Source organism: Arachis stenosperma, chromosome 3, assembly GCF_014773155.1.
Source record: "Arachis stenosperma cultivar V10309 chromosome 3, arast.V10309.gnm1.PFL2, whole genome shotgun sequence".
NCBI classification, from domain to species: domain Eukaryota; kingdom Viridiplantae; phylum Streptophyta; class Magnoliopsida; order Fabales; family Fabaceae; genus Arachis; species Arachis stenosperma.
Window position 1 is genome coordinate 116907054 of NC_080379.1, and position 12399 is coordinate 116919452.

At 38.7% G+C, this 12399-nt stretch overlaps 1 non-coding gene and 1 pseudogene across 1 annotated transcript; both read left to right on the top strand.

Moving 5' to 3' along the window:
- LOC130966614 (zinc finger BED domain-containing protein RICESLEEPER 1-like) overlaps positions 1-11957 on the top strand; it is a 56616-nt pseudogene extending 44659 nt beyond the window's left edge.
- Positions 2677-2784, top strand: LOC130972315 (small nucleolar RNA R71). Its single transcript, XR_009083502.1, has one exon. It is a non-coding gene; the product is annotated as a small nucleolar RNA R71 (small nucleolar RNA).
- Positions 11958-12399: the final 442 nt, after the last annotated feature.

Consider the following 12399-nt stretch of genomic DNA (forward strand, 5'->3'; position numbering starts at 1 on the left):
GGTCTTGATGCACCCTTGAGATGAATCTCTCTATCTCCCATGACTCGGAGGTGGAAGCTTTTGCCTTCCCTTTCCTCTTTCTAGAGGTTTCTCCGGCCTTAGATGCCATAAATGGTTATGGAAAAATAAAAAGCAATGCTTTTACCACACCAAACTTAGAAGGTTTGCTCGTCCTCAAGCAAAAGAAGAAAGAAGAGAGTAGAAGAAGAAGAAATATAGGAGATGGAGGGGGCTTTGTGGTTCGGCCAAGTGCGAGAAGTAGTGTTTAGGTTGTGTGAAAATGAGGTGGTGAAGATGGGTTTATATAGGGGTGGAGAGAGGGGTAGCGTTCGGTCATGTATGGGTGGGTTTGGGAGGGAAAGTGGTTTAAATTTGAATGGTAGGGTAGGTGGGGTTTTATGAAGGATGGATGTGAGTGGTGAAGAGAATGGTAAGATTTGATAGGTGAGGGGTTTTTGGGGAAGAGGTGTTGAGGTGATTGGTGAATGGAGAAGAAGAAGAGAGAGAGAGGTGGGGTAGGTGGGGATCCTGTAGGGTCCACAGATCCTGAGGTGTCAAGGATAATTCATCCCTGCACCAAGTGGCGAGCAAAATTGCTCTCTCTGCCAATCCTGGCGTTAAACGCCAGGTTGGTGCCCATTTCTGGCGTTTAACACCAGCTTGATGCCCATTCCTGGCGTTAAACGCCAGTCTGGTGCCCCTTTCTGGCGTTAAACGCCCAGAATGGTGTCAGACTGGGCGTTAAACGCCCATTTGCTGCCTTTACTGGCGTTTAAACGCCAGCAAGGTTTTCCTCCAGGGTGTGCTGTTTTTCTTTCTATTTTTCATTCTGTTTTTACTTTTTCAATTAATTTCGTGACTTTCCATGATCATCAACCTATAGAAAACATAAAATAACAAAGGAAAATAGATAAATATAACATTGGGTTGCCTCCCAACAAACGCTTCTTTAATGTCAGTAGCTTGACAGTAGGCCCTCATAGAGCCTCACAGATGTTCAGAGCAATGTTGGAACCTCCCAACACCAAACTTAGAGTTTGAATGTGGGGGTTCAACACCAAACTTAGAAGTTGGTTGTGGCCTCCCAACACCAAACTTAGAGTTTGACTGTGGGGGCTCTGTTTGACTCTGTTTTGAGAGAAGCTCTTCATGCTTCCTCTCCATGGTAACAGACGGATATCCTTGAGCCTTAAACACAAAGGATTATTCATTCACTTGAATGATCAATTCTCCTCTGTCAACATCAATCACAGCCTTTGCTGTGACTAGGAAGGGTCTGCCAAGGATGATGGATTCATCCATGCACTTTCCAGTCTCTAGGACTATGAAATCAGCAGGGATGTAATGGTCTTCAACCTTTACCAGAACATCCTCTACAAGTCCATAAGCTTGTTTTCTTGAATTGTCTGCCATCTCTAGTGAGATTCTTGCAGCTTGCACCTCAAAGATCTCTAGCTTCTCCATTACAGAGAGAGGCATGAGGTTTATACTTGACCCTAGGTCACACAGAGCCTTCTCAAAGGTCATGGTGCCAAATGTACAAGGTATTGAGAACTTCCCAGGGTCCTGTCTCTTTTGAGGTAATCTCTGCCTAATCAAGTCATCCAGTTCTTTGGTGAGCAACAGGAGTTCATCCTCCCAAGTCTCATTACCAAATACCTTGTCATTTAGCTTCATGATTGCTCCAAGGTACTTAGCAACTTGCTCTTCAGTGACATCTTCGTCCTCTTCAGAGGAAGAATATTCATCAGAGCTCATGAATGGCAGAAGTAAATCTAATGGAATCTCTATGGTCTCAGCATGAGCCTCAGATTCCCATGATTCCTCATTGGGGAACTCATTGGAGGCCAGTGGACGTCCATTGAGGTCTTCCTCAGTGGCGATCACTGCCTCTTCCTCCTCTCCAAATTCGGCCATATTGATGGCCTTGCACTCTCCTTTTGGATTCTCTTTTGTATTGCTTGGGAGAGTGCTAGGAGGGAGTTCAGTAACTTTCTTACTCAGCAGACCCACTTGTGCCTCCAGGTTTCTAATGGAAGACCTTGTTTCAGTCATGAAACTTTGAGTGGTTTTGATTAGATCAGAGACCATGGTTGCTAAGTCAGAGTGGCTCTGCTTAGAATTCTTTGTCTGTTGCTGAGAAGATGATGGAAAAGGCTTGCCATTGCTAAACCTGTTTCTTCCACCATTATTGTTGTTGAAACCTTGTTGAGGTCTCTGTTGATCCTTCCATGAGAGATTTGGATGATTTCTCCATGAAGGATTATAGGTGTTTCCATAGGGTTCTCCCATGTAATTCACCTCTTCCATTGAAGGGTTCTCAGGATCATAAGCTTCTTCTTCAGATAAAGCGTCCTTAGTACTGCCTGGTGCAGCTTGCATTCCAGACAGACTTTGAGAAATCATATTGACTTGCTGAGTCAATATTTTGTTCTGAGCTAGTATGGCATTCAGAGTATCAATCTCAAGAACTCCTTTCTTCTGATTCGTCCCATTGTTCACAGGATTCCTTTCAGAAGTGTACATGAATTGGTTATTTGCAACCATTTCAATGAGTTCTTGAGCTTCTACAGGCGTCTTCGTCAGATGAAGAGATCCTCCAGCAGAGCTGTCCAATGACATCTTGGACAGTTCAGACAGACCAACATAGAAGATACCTATGATGCTCCATTCAGAAAGCATGTCAGAGGGACACTTTCTGATTAATTGTTTGTATCTTTCCCAAGCTTCATAGAGGGATTCACCTTCCTTCTGTCTGAAGGTTTGGACTTCCACTCTAAGCTTACTCAATTTTTGAGGTAGAAAGAACTTTGCCAAGAAGGCATTGACTAGCTTTTCCCAAGAGTTCAGGCTTTTTTTAGGTTGTGAGTCCAACCATATCCTAGCTCTGTTTCTTACAGCAAAAGGGAATAGCATAAGTCTGTAGACCTCAGGGTCAACCCCATTAGTCTTGACAGTGTCACAGATTTGCAAGAATTCAGCTAAAAACTGATGAGGATCTTCCAATGGAAGTCCATGGAACTTGCAATTCTATTGCATTAGAGAAACTAATTGAGGCTTAAGCTCAAAGTTGTTTGCTCCAATGGCAGGGATAGAGATGCTTCTCCCATAAAAGTCGGGAGTAGGTGCAGTAAAGTCACCCAGCACCTTCCTTGCATTGTTGGCATTGTTGTTATTTTCGGCTGCCATGTCTTCTTCTTGTTTGAAGATTTCTGTTAGGTCCTCTACAGAGAGTTGTGCTTTAGCTTCTCTTAGCTTTCGCTTCAAGGTCCTTTCAGGTTCAGGGTCAGCCTCAACAAGAATGCTTTTGTCTTTGCTCCTGCTCATATGAAAGAGAAGAGAACAAGAAAGTATGGAATCCTCTATGTCACAGTATAGAGATTCCTTGAGGTGTCAGAGGAAAAGAAAAATAGAAGGAGGAGGTAGAAGAATTCGAACTTATCAAGAGAGATAGAGTTCGAATTGTGCATTGAGGAGGAGTGTTAGTCCATAAATAGAAGGATGTGAGAAGAGGGGAAAAAATTTTCGAAAATAAATTAAAAAGATTTTAAAAACATTTTGAAAAATTGAAGAATGATTTTCGAAAAATATGATTGGAAAAGATATAAAGTGATTTTTGAAAAAGATTTTGAAATTAGAAATCAAAAAGATATGATTGAAAACTATTTTGAAAAAGATGTGATTAATAAGATATGATTGAAAAGTTATGGTTTTAACAAGATATGATTGAAAAGATATGATTGAAAAACAATTTAAAAAGATTTGATTTTGAAAATTAATGACTTGGCTAACAAGAAATTTAAAAGATATGATTCAGACATTAAACCTTTCTCAACAGAAAAGGCAACATAATTGAAATGTTGAATCAAATTATTAATTGTTAGCAAGTATTTTTGAAAATGGAAAGAAATTGATTTTGAAAATGTATGATTGAAAAGATATGATTTGAAAAAGATTTGATTTTGAAAAATCATGAAAACTTGAAAAAAAATTGAATTAAAAACAAAATCTTCCCTCTTGTGCCATCTTGGCGTTAAACGGCCAGAATGGTATCCATTCTAGCGTTTAACGCCCAAAACTCACCCCTTTTGGGCGTTAAACGCCCAGCCAGGCACCCTGGCTGGCGTTTAAACGCCAGTTTTCCTTCCTCACTGGGCGTTTTGAACGCCCAGCTCTTTCTGTGTAATTCCTTTGCTGTATGTTCTGAATCTTCAATTCTCTGTATTATTGACTTAAAAAGACACAAAGAAAATTTTTTTTTAAATTTTTAATGATGAGGAATAATCAAAATGCAACTAAAATGCATGCAAGACACCAAACTTAGAAGTTTGTATACTACTGACACTAACAAATTGAGAATGCATATGAAAAACAACAAAACACTCAAGATAAGAGAATTTAAAGATCAGAGCAAGAAAATCATCAAGAACAACTTGAAGATCAATTAAGACACATGAATGAATTCGAAAAATGCAAGAAGAAAAGAAACATGCAATTGACACCAAACTTAAAATGAGACACTGGACTCAACAAGAAACAAAAATATTTTTGGTTTTAAGATATCAAAATTTTTAATGAGAATTCCAGGAATCATGCAATGTTAGTCTAAAGCTTCAGTCTAAAGAAATTAGACATGGCTAGCCAAGCTTCAGCAGGACATTACATTCAAGAGCTAAATTGATGAGAATCAATCAGCTTTGGTGATGATAAGAACATCACCTTGAAACACTAGAATTCATTCTTAAGAACTCTGAAGAAAAATACCTAAGCTAAGCAACAAGATGAACCGTCAGTTGTCCAAACTCAAACAATCCCCGGCAACGGCACCAAAAACTTGGTGCACAAAATTGTGATCATCAATGGCGCCATCAACATGGTACGCTCAATTGCAATCTCAACTCTTTATCACAACTTCACACAACTAACCAGCAAGTGCACTGGGTCGTCCAAGTAATAAACCTTACGTGAGTAAGGGTCGATCCCACGGGGAGTGTTGGTATGAAGCAAGCTATGGTCATCTTGTAAATCTCAGTCAGGCGGATTCAAATGGTTATGGATGATTTATGAATAAAGCATAAAATAAAGGTAGAGATACTTATGTAATTCATTGGTGAGAATTTTAGATAAGCGTATGGAGATGCTTTGTCCCTTCCATCTCTCTGCTTTCCTACTGTCTTCATCCAATCCTTCTTACTCCTTTCCATGGCAAGCTGTATGTAGGGTTTCACCGTTGTCAATGCCTACCTCCCATCCTCTCAGTGAAAATGTTCAACACGCTCTGTCACAGTACGGCTATTCAGCTGTCGATTCTCGATCATGTCAGAATAGAATCCAGTGATTCTTTTGCGTCTATCACTAACGCCCCACAATCGTGAGTTTGAAGCTCGTCACAGTCATTCAATCCTTGAATCCTACTCAGAATACCACAGACAAGGTTTAGACCTTCCGGATTCTCTTGAATGCCGCCATCAATTCTAGCTTATACCACGAAGATTCTGATTAAGGGATCCAAGAGATATCCACTCAATCTAAGGTAGAATGGAGGTGGTTGTCAGGCACACGTTCATAAGTGAGAATGATGATGAGTGTCATGGATCATCACATTCATCAAGTTGAGGAACAAGTGATATCTTAGAATAAGAATAAGCTGAATTGAATAGAAGAACAATAGTAATTGCATTAATACTCGAGGTACAGCAAAGCTCCACACCTTAATCTATGGTGTGTAGAAACTCTACCGTTGAAAATACATAAGAACAAGGTCTAGGCATGGCCGAATGGCCAGCCTCCTAATGAGGGTTCAATCATAAAAACATGATCAAAAGATCTAAAGTGAAGAAAAGATTCAAAGATCTAAAGATGAAAATACAACAGCAAAAGATCCTATTTGTAGAGAACTACTAGCTTAGGGTTTACAAAGATGAGTAAATGACATAAAAATCCACTTCCGGGCCCACTTGGTGTGTACTTGGGCTGAGCATTGAAGCATCTATGTGTAGAGACTTTTCTTGGAGTTAAACGCCAGCTTTTGTGCCAGTTTGGGCGTATAACTCCCATTCTTGTGCCAGTTCCAGCGTTTAACGCCGGGCAGTTTTGAGCTGATTTGGAACGCCGGTTTGGGCCATCAAATCTCGGACAAAGTATGAACTATTATACATTGCTGGAAAGCCCAGGATGTCTACTTTCTAACGCAATTGAGAGCGCGCCAATTGGGCTTCTGTAGCTCTAGAAAATCCACTTCGAGTGCAGGGAGGTCAGAATCCAACAGCATCTGCAGTCCTTTTCAGCCTCTGAATCAGATTTTTGCTCAGGTCCCTCAATTTCAGCCAGAAAATACTTGAAATCACAGAAAAACACACAAACTCATAGTAAAGTCCAAAAAAGTGAATTTTAACTAAAAACTAATAAAAATATAATAAAAACTAACTAAAACATACTAAAAACATACTAAAAATAATGCCAAAAAGCGTATAAATTATCCGCTCATCACACTGTTCAAGCATTCATTCAGAAAACAAAAAGTATTGGCACCACATCAAAATGATTAAACTAATTTCAAGATAAAATTTGAAATCCAAGTACTTCTTATTCTTTTGTAATTAGGCACATTTTTCATTTAAGAAAGGTGAAGGATTCATAGAATTATTCATAGCTTTAAGACATAGACACTAGACACTAATGATCATGTAACAAAGACACAAACATAGACACACATAAAGCATAAAAATTGAAAAACAGAAAGATAAGAACAAGAAAATCAAAGAACGGGTCCACCTTAGTGATGGCGGCTAGTTCTTCTTCTTGAAGATTCAATGGAACGCTTGAGCTCCTCTATGTCTCTTCCTTGCCTTTGTTGCTCTTCACTCATGGCTATTTGATCCTCTCTAATTTCATGGAGAATATTGGAGTGCTTTTGGTGCTCCATCCTTAGTGCTTTTGATGCTCCTATCCTTAGTTGCTCCCAATAGTTGTGTGGAGAAAAATGTATCCCTTAAGGTATCTCAGGAATTTTTTGATGAGAGAATTCCTCATGCTCTTGTTGAGGTCCATGAGTGGGCTCTCTTGTTTGCTCCATCCTCTTTCTAGTGATGGGCTTTTGAGATGAATCTCTCCATCTCTCATGACTCGGAGTTGGAAATAACTGCCTTCTTTTTTTCCTCTTCCTAGTGGTTTTTTCGGCCTTAGGTGCCATTAATGGCTATTGAAAACAAAAAGCAATGCTTTTTCCACACCAAACTTAAAAAGTTTGCTCGTCCTCGAGCAAAAGAAGAAAGAATGGAGGAGAAAAAAAGAAAATGGAGGAGATGGAGAGGTTTGAATGGTTCGGCCAAGTGGGGGAAAGAAGTGTTTATGATGTGTGAAAATGAAGGAGGGATAAGGGGTTTATATAGAAGTGGAGAGAAGGTTAGGGTTCGTGCATTAGGGTTGGGTTTGGGAGGGAAAGGATGTGAATTTGAATGTTGAGGTAGGTGGGGTGTTTGGGGAAGAGTGGATGGAGGTGATTGGTGAAGGGTATTTGGGGAAGGGTGTTATTGGAATGTGTGAAGAAGAGAGAGAGTGAGTTGAGGTAGGTGGGGATCTTGTGGGTTCCACAGATCCTAAGGTGTCAAGGATTTTTCATCCCTGCACCATTCTGGCGTGTAAATGCCCTTTGAATGTGGGGGCATTGTTTGACTCTGTATTGAGAGAAGCTTTTCATGCTTCTTCTCCATGTGTACAGAAGGAGATCCTTGAGCCTTAAACACAAGGTATTCCTCATTCACTTGAAGGACCAACTCTCCTCTGTCAACATCAATCACAACTTTTGCTGTGGCTAGGAAGGGTCTGCCAAGGATGATGGATTCATCCTTATTCTCCCTAGTATCCAGGATTATGAAGTCAGCAGGGATGTAAAGGCCCTCAACCTTCACTAAAACATCCTCCCAAGTCTCATTACCAAATAACTTGGCATTCAACTTCATGATTGCTCCAAGGTACTTAGCAACTTGCTCTTCAGTAATGTCTTCATCCTCTTCAGAGGAAGAATACTCATCAAGGCTCATGAATGGCAGAAGTAGGTTCAATAGAATCTCTATGGTCTTTGTATGCGAGCCTCAGATTCCCTTGGTTCCTCAAAGGGGAACTTCTTTTTGTTCAGAGGACATCCCATGAGGTTTTTTTTACTGGGAATCATGTCCTCCTCACTCTCTCCAGGCTCGGCCATGTTGTTCATGGTTATGGCCTTGCACTCTCTCTTGGGATTTTTTTCTATATTGCTCGGGAGAGTGCTAGGAGGAGTTTCAGTAACCTTCTTACTCAGCTGACCCACTTGTGCCTCCAAATTTCTAATGGAGGATCTTATTTCATTCATGAAACTTAGTGTGGTCTTAGATAGATCAGAAACTATGGTTGCTAAGCCAGAACGACTCTGCTCAGAGTTCTCTGTCTATTGCTGAGAAGATGATGGAAAAGGCTTGCTATTAGGGGTGTTCACATCCAAACCGGTAAAAAAAAACTGCGAAACCACACCGATCCAAACCGAAAACCATTTTAAACCGCGCAATATTGGATTTTTTGGATTTTGGATCGGTTTTGTTGCGGTTCAGTTTGATTTTCGGTTTCATTCTGCACAACCGAACCGAACTGAACCAAACCGCATATAATAATAATAATAATAATAATAATAATAATAATAATAATAATAATAATAATAATAATAATAATAATAATAATAATAATAATGATACCCATAGTCCCATTCCCATACGGCCTAGTGGCATATGCATACAGCGGCAGCCCATAGCCCCATACTCCCTTAGGCCTTAGTTCCTTAGTCCATTTTCTTTAATTTTCCCCATCAAGCCCAAACCCAATCACCCACAGCACTGCATTGCACACACTCACTAGTCATTCAGTCATTCACTCATTCCCCATTTTTCCCTTTCCCACAAAGAAACACAAACCCTAAGAAACACGAGCCCTGTACCTCACCGTCACTGTCTCACGTTACATACACCTCTGCTCAGACCTCACTCACTCTCACCATCACATGCCAAGTTGTCGACGCCATCCGCCGCTCCTCTTTGACGTCATTTCCACCTCCTCTTTTCGGTGAGTTTTTATTTTTTATTTTTTTATATGATGATCAACATTATCTGTGTCTTTGATGTTCAAACCATTGTTGTAATAATAATATCTACGAACCACCACCAACTCTGTTTTCTTGATGACATTTTTATTAAAAATAAAAAGAAACAATTTTTTCTCTATTTCTAATTTTCTGTTAATGTATTGAATTTTAAGTCAATCTGTTCTTTTTACTTTGACAATTTATTATGTTAAATTTGTTATCTTTGACAATCTATTATTATTATCTTTGAGAATCTGTTATATTAAATTTTTTGTTGTACTTTTGCAGATTTCATATTTTTTCAATTGATTTTAACTTTTAATCTGAAGGTCAACAATGTCAGCTTCATATCCTGAGGTAATATTCTTATTTTGGAATATTTATGTTAGTAACAATTCAATATGTTGATTATTTGAAAAAATATTAAAATAACATAAACTGTTTTTGGTTATCACAGGATGTTCAAAGTAGTGATCCAGGATTTACTAGTGCTACTCCGTCCACTTTTGAATCAGTTCGATCTTCGGGACAGTCGGAGTCGATGCCGCTACCACAGCCGCAGTCCCAGCCACAAATACAGACACAGACGCAGCCACCATCACTGCCGCCGCTGCCGCCACGCAGTGATCAGAATAATGAAGGAACTAGATCTAAGAGGAGGAGGGGAAAAGCAAATGTTGCTGATGAGTCAACTAATCCTAGCCAGTCTGAGGAACCAGGTACAGGTAACACTAAAAAACCCGTTAGACCTAGATCTTGGACTTGGGAGCATTTTAAAAAAGATGAAAGTGGTCCTAAACCTAGGGCTATATGTAAGTGGTGTGGAGCATCTTATGCTGCTGATTCACATAAAAATAGTACTAGCAATCTTAAAAGTCACTTATTGAGTCAGTGTAGAAAATTTCCAAAAGATTCACTTCATCCCACACAAAAAGCACTTGTTATGCAGCAACTTAAAAAAGAAGAAGGAAATGGGATGGGTAATTGTTTGACTGCTGTATCTTTTGATCCTGATGTATGTAGACAAGCTCTTGCTAGAATGATAATTGTAGATGAGTTGCCTTTTAGATTTGTCGAAGGAGAGGGGTTTCGTTATTTCATGAGTGTTTTGCAGCCAAAACTCCATATTCCGGGCAGAATATCAGTTGCTAGGGATTGTTGGAACTTGTTCATGAATGAAAAACATAAGTTGAAGAGTGTCTTTATAAATTCAAATCAAAGTGTGTGTTTGACCACTGATTGTTGGACTTCTGTACAAAATCTAAACTATCTTTGCCTCACTGCACATTTTATTGATCAAGATTGGAAGTTTCAAAAGAGAATTCTTAACTTTTGCCTTATCAAGAATCATAAAGGTGAAACAATTGGTAGAAAGATAGAAAAATGTCTTTTAAATTGGGGAATAAGTAGGGTCTTTAGCATTACAGTTGATAATGCTAGTTCAAATGATGTTGCCATTTGTTACTTCAAAGGTAGAATGGAGGATTGGAATTCACATCCTTTAAAAGGTGAACATTTGCATGTTAGGTGTTGTGCTCATATCTTGAACTTGGTGGTGAATGATGGTTTGAAGGATATGCATTCTTCAATTAGTAAAATTAGGAATGCTGTTAGATATGTTCGTGCTTCTCCTAGTTGCATGGATAGGTTCAAAAGTTGTATTAAAGAGGCTAGGATTCAAGACTGCTCTTGTGTGCAATTAGATGTCCCCACTAGGTGGAATTCCACTTACATAATGCTTGATAGTGCTTTAAAATTTCCAAAAGCCTTTAAGAGATTAAGTGAGAGGGATGCTGAGTTTGTAATGATGCAAGGGGCATTCCAAAGACTGAAGATTGGGATAATGCAAGATGCTTTGTGAGGTTTTTGAAGATTTTTTCTGATGTAACAAAAAAAGTCTCGGGTTCCACATTTGTGACCTCTTCTTCATATTTTCATCACTTTTGTTCAATTCTTAATTCTTTAAAAACTTGGGCTGATAGTAATGACATATTACTTAAGGGTATGGCTACAAAAATGAAGGCTAAGCATGATAAATATTGGGATAACTTGAGGAACATGAATATGATGATTTTTGTTGTTGTGGTACTTGACCCTAGATATAAGATTAAGTTTGTTGAGTGGAGTTTTCAAAGGTTGTTTGAGAAGGAGGATGCTGATTTCTTATGTGGTAAGGTGAAGGAAGTATTCAATGGCTTGTTCAACAGCTATAGGGTTGCTCTCAATAATGATCAAGCACACCAATCTGCACAACACAGCCAAGAGGTGGATATGGATGATAGTGCCTTTGATGATGTTCGCTTTGCAGCAGCATTTGAAAATAATGTACAAGCAAGTGAGAGTGTCAACACAAATGAAGTGGATTTATATCTCATGGAGTCCTTGGAGAAACCAGTTGATCCAAGTAGTTTTGATATTTTAACTTGGTGGAAAGTGAGCTCTAACAATTACAAATATCCTGTTCTAAGTCAAATTGCGAGAGATATTCTAGCTATGCCGGTGTCAACGGTTGCTTCTGAATCTGCTTTTAGCACTGGAGGTAGAGTGCTTAGTCAATATTGAAGCTCTCTTACCCCAAAAACTGTTGAAGCTTTGATTTGTGCACAAAATTGGTTTCGAGCCAATTCATTGCCAATTGACCTTGATGAGTCTTTTGAAGAATTTGAAAAACTTGAGAAAGGTAATGTTCTTTATTATTATGTTTTATTCTATCTACATATATTGATTAACTTTACTACTTGATAATATGTTTAAGTTACTAATATTTATTTTATTATATTTTATTGTAGAACTTGAGCCAATTCCTCAACTAATAGATGAAGAAGACTTTGGTGATGAATCTGATTAGTGATCGGTGCTTCACTTCTCAGCTTGGAGTTTTTTATGTTGTTTTATTAAGACTTTGTTATGTTATTTAATTTTATGTTATTGAGACTTGTTTAGTTATTTTTATGTTGAAGAATTATTATTCAAGACTTGCTGTTGGATAATTGGATTGTTGGATATTTGCACAGGTTGCTTTATAATGTTTTATGGAATTTATGTTTTATTATTATGTTAGATTGTTGGACAGGTTATTAACTCTATAAATTAAGTTATTAGTTTTTTTATTTAAAAAACTGCGGATCCAAACCGCTTGTAATCGGATCGGATCGGATTGGATTTCCAAAAAAGATCATCCAATCCAAACCACACCGCACATAAATTAAACGTTCGGATCGGATGACTTTTTCCCTTAAAACCGATCCAAACCGCACCGCGAACACCCCTACTTGCTATTGCTAAACCTA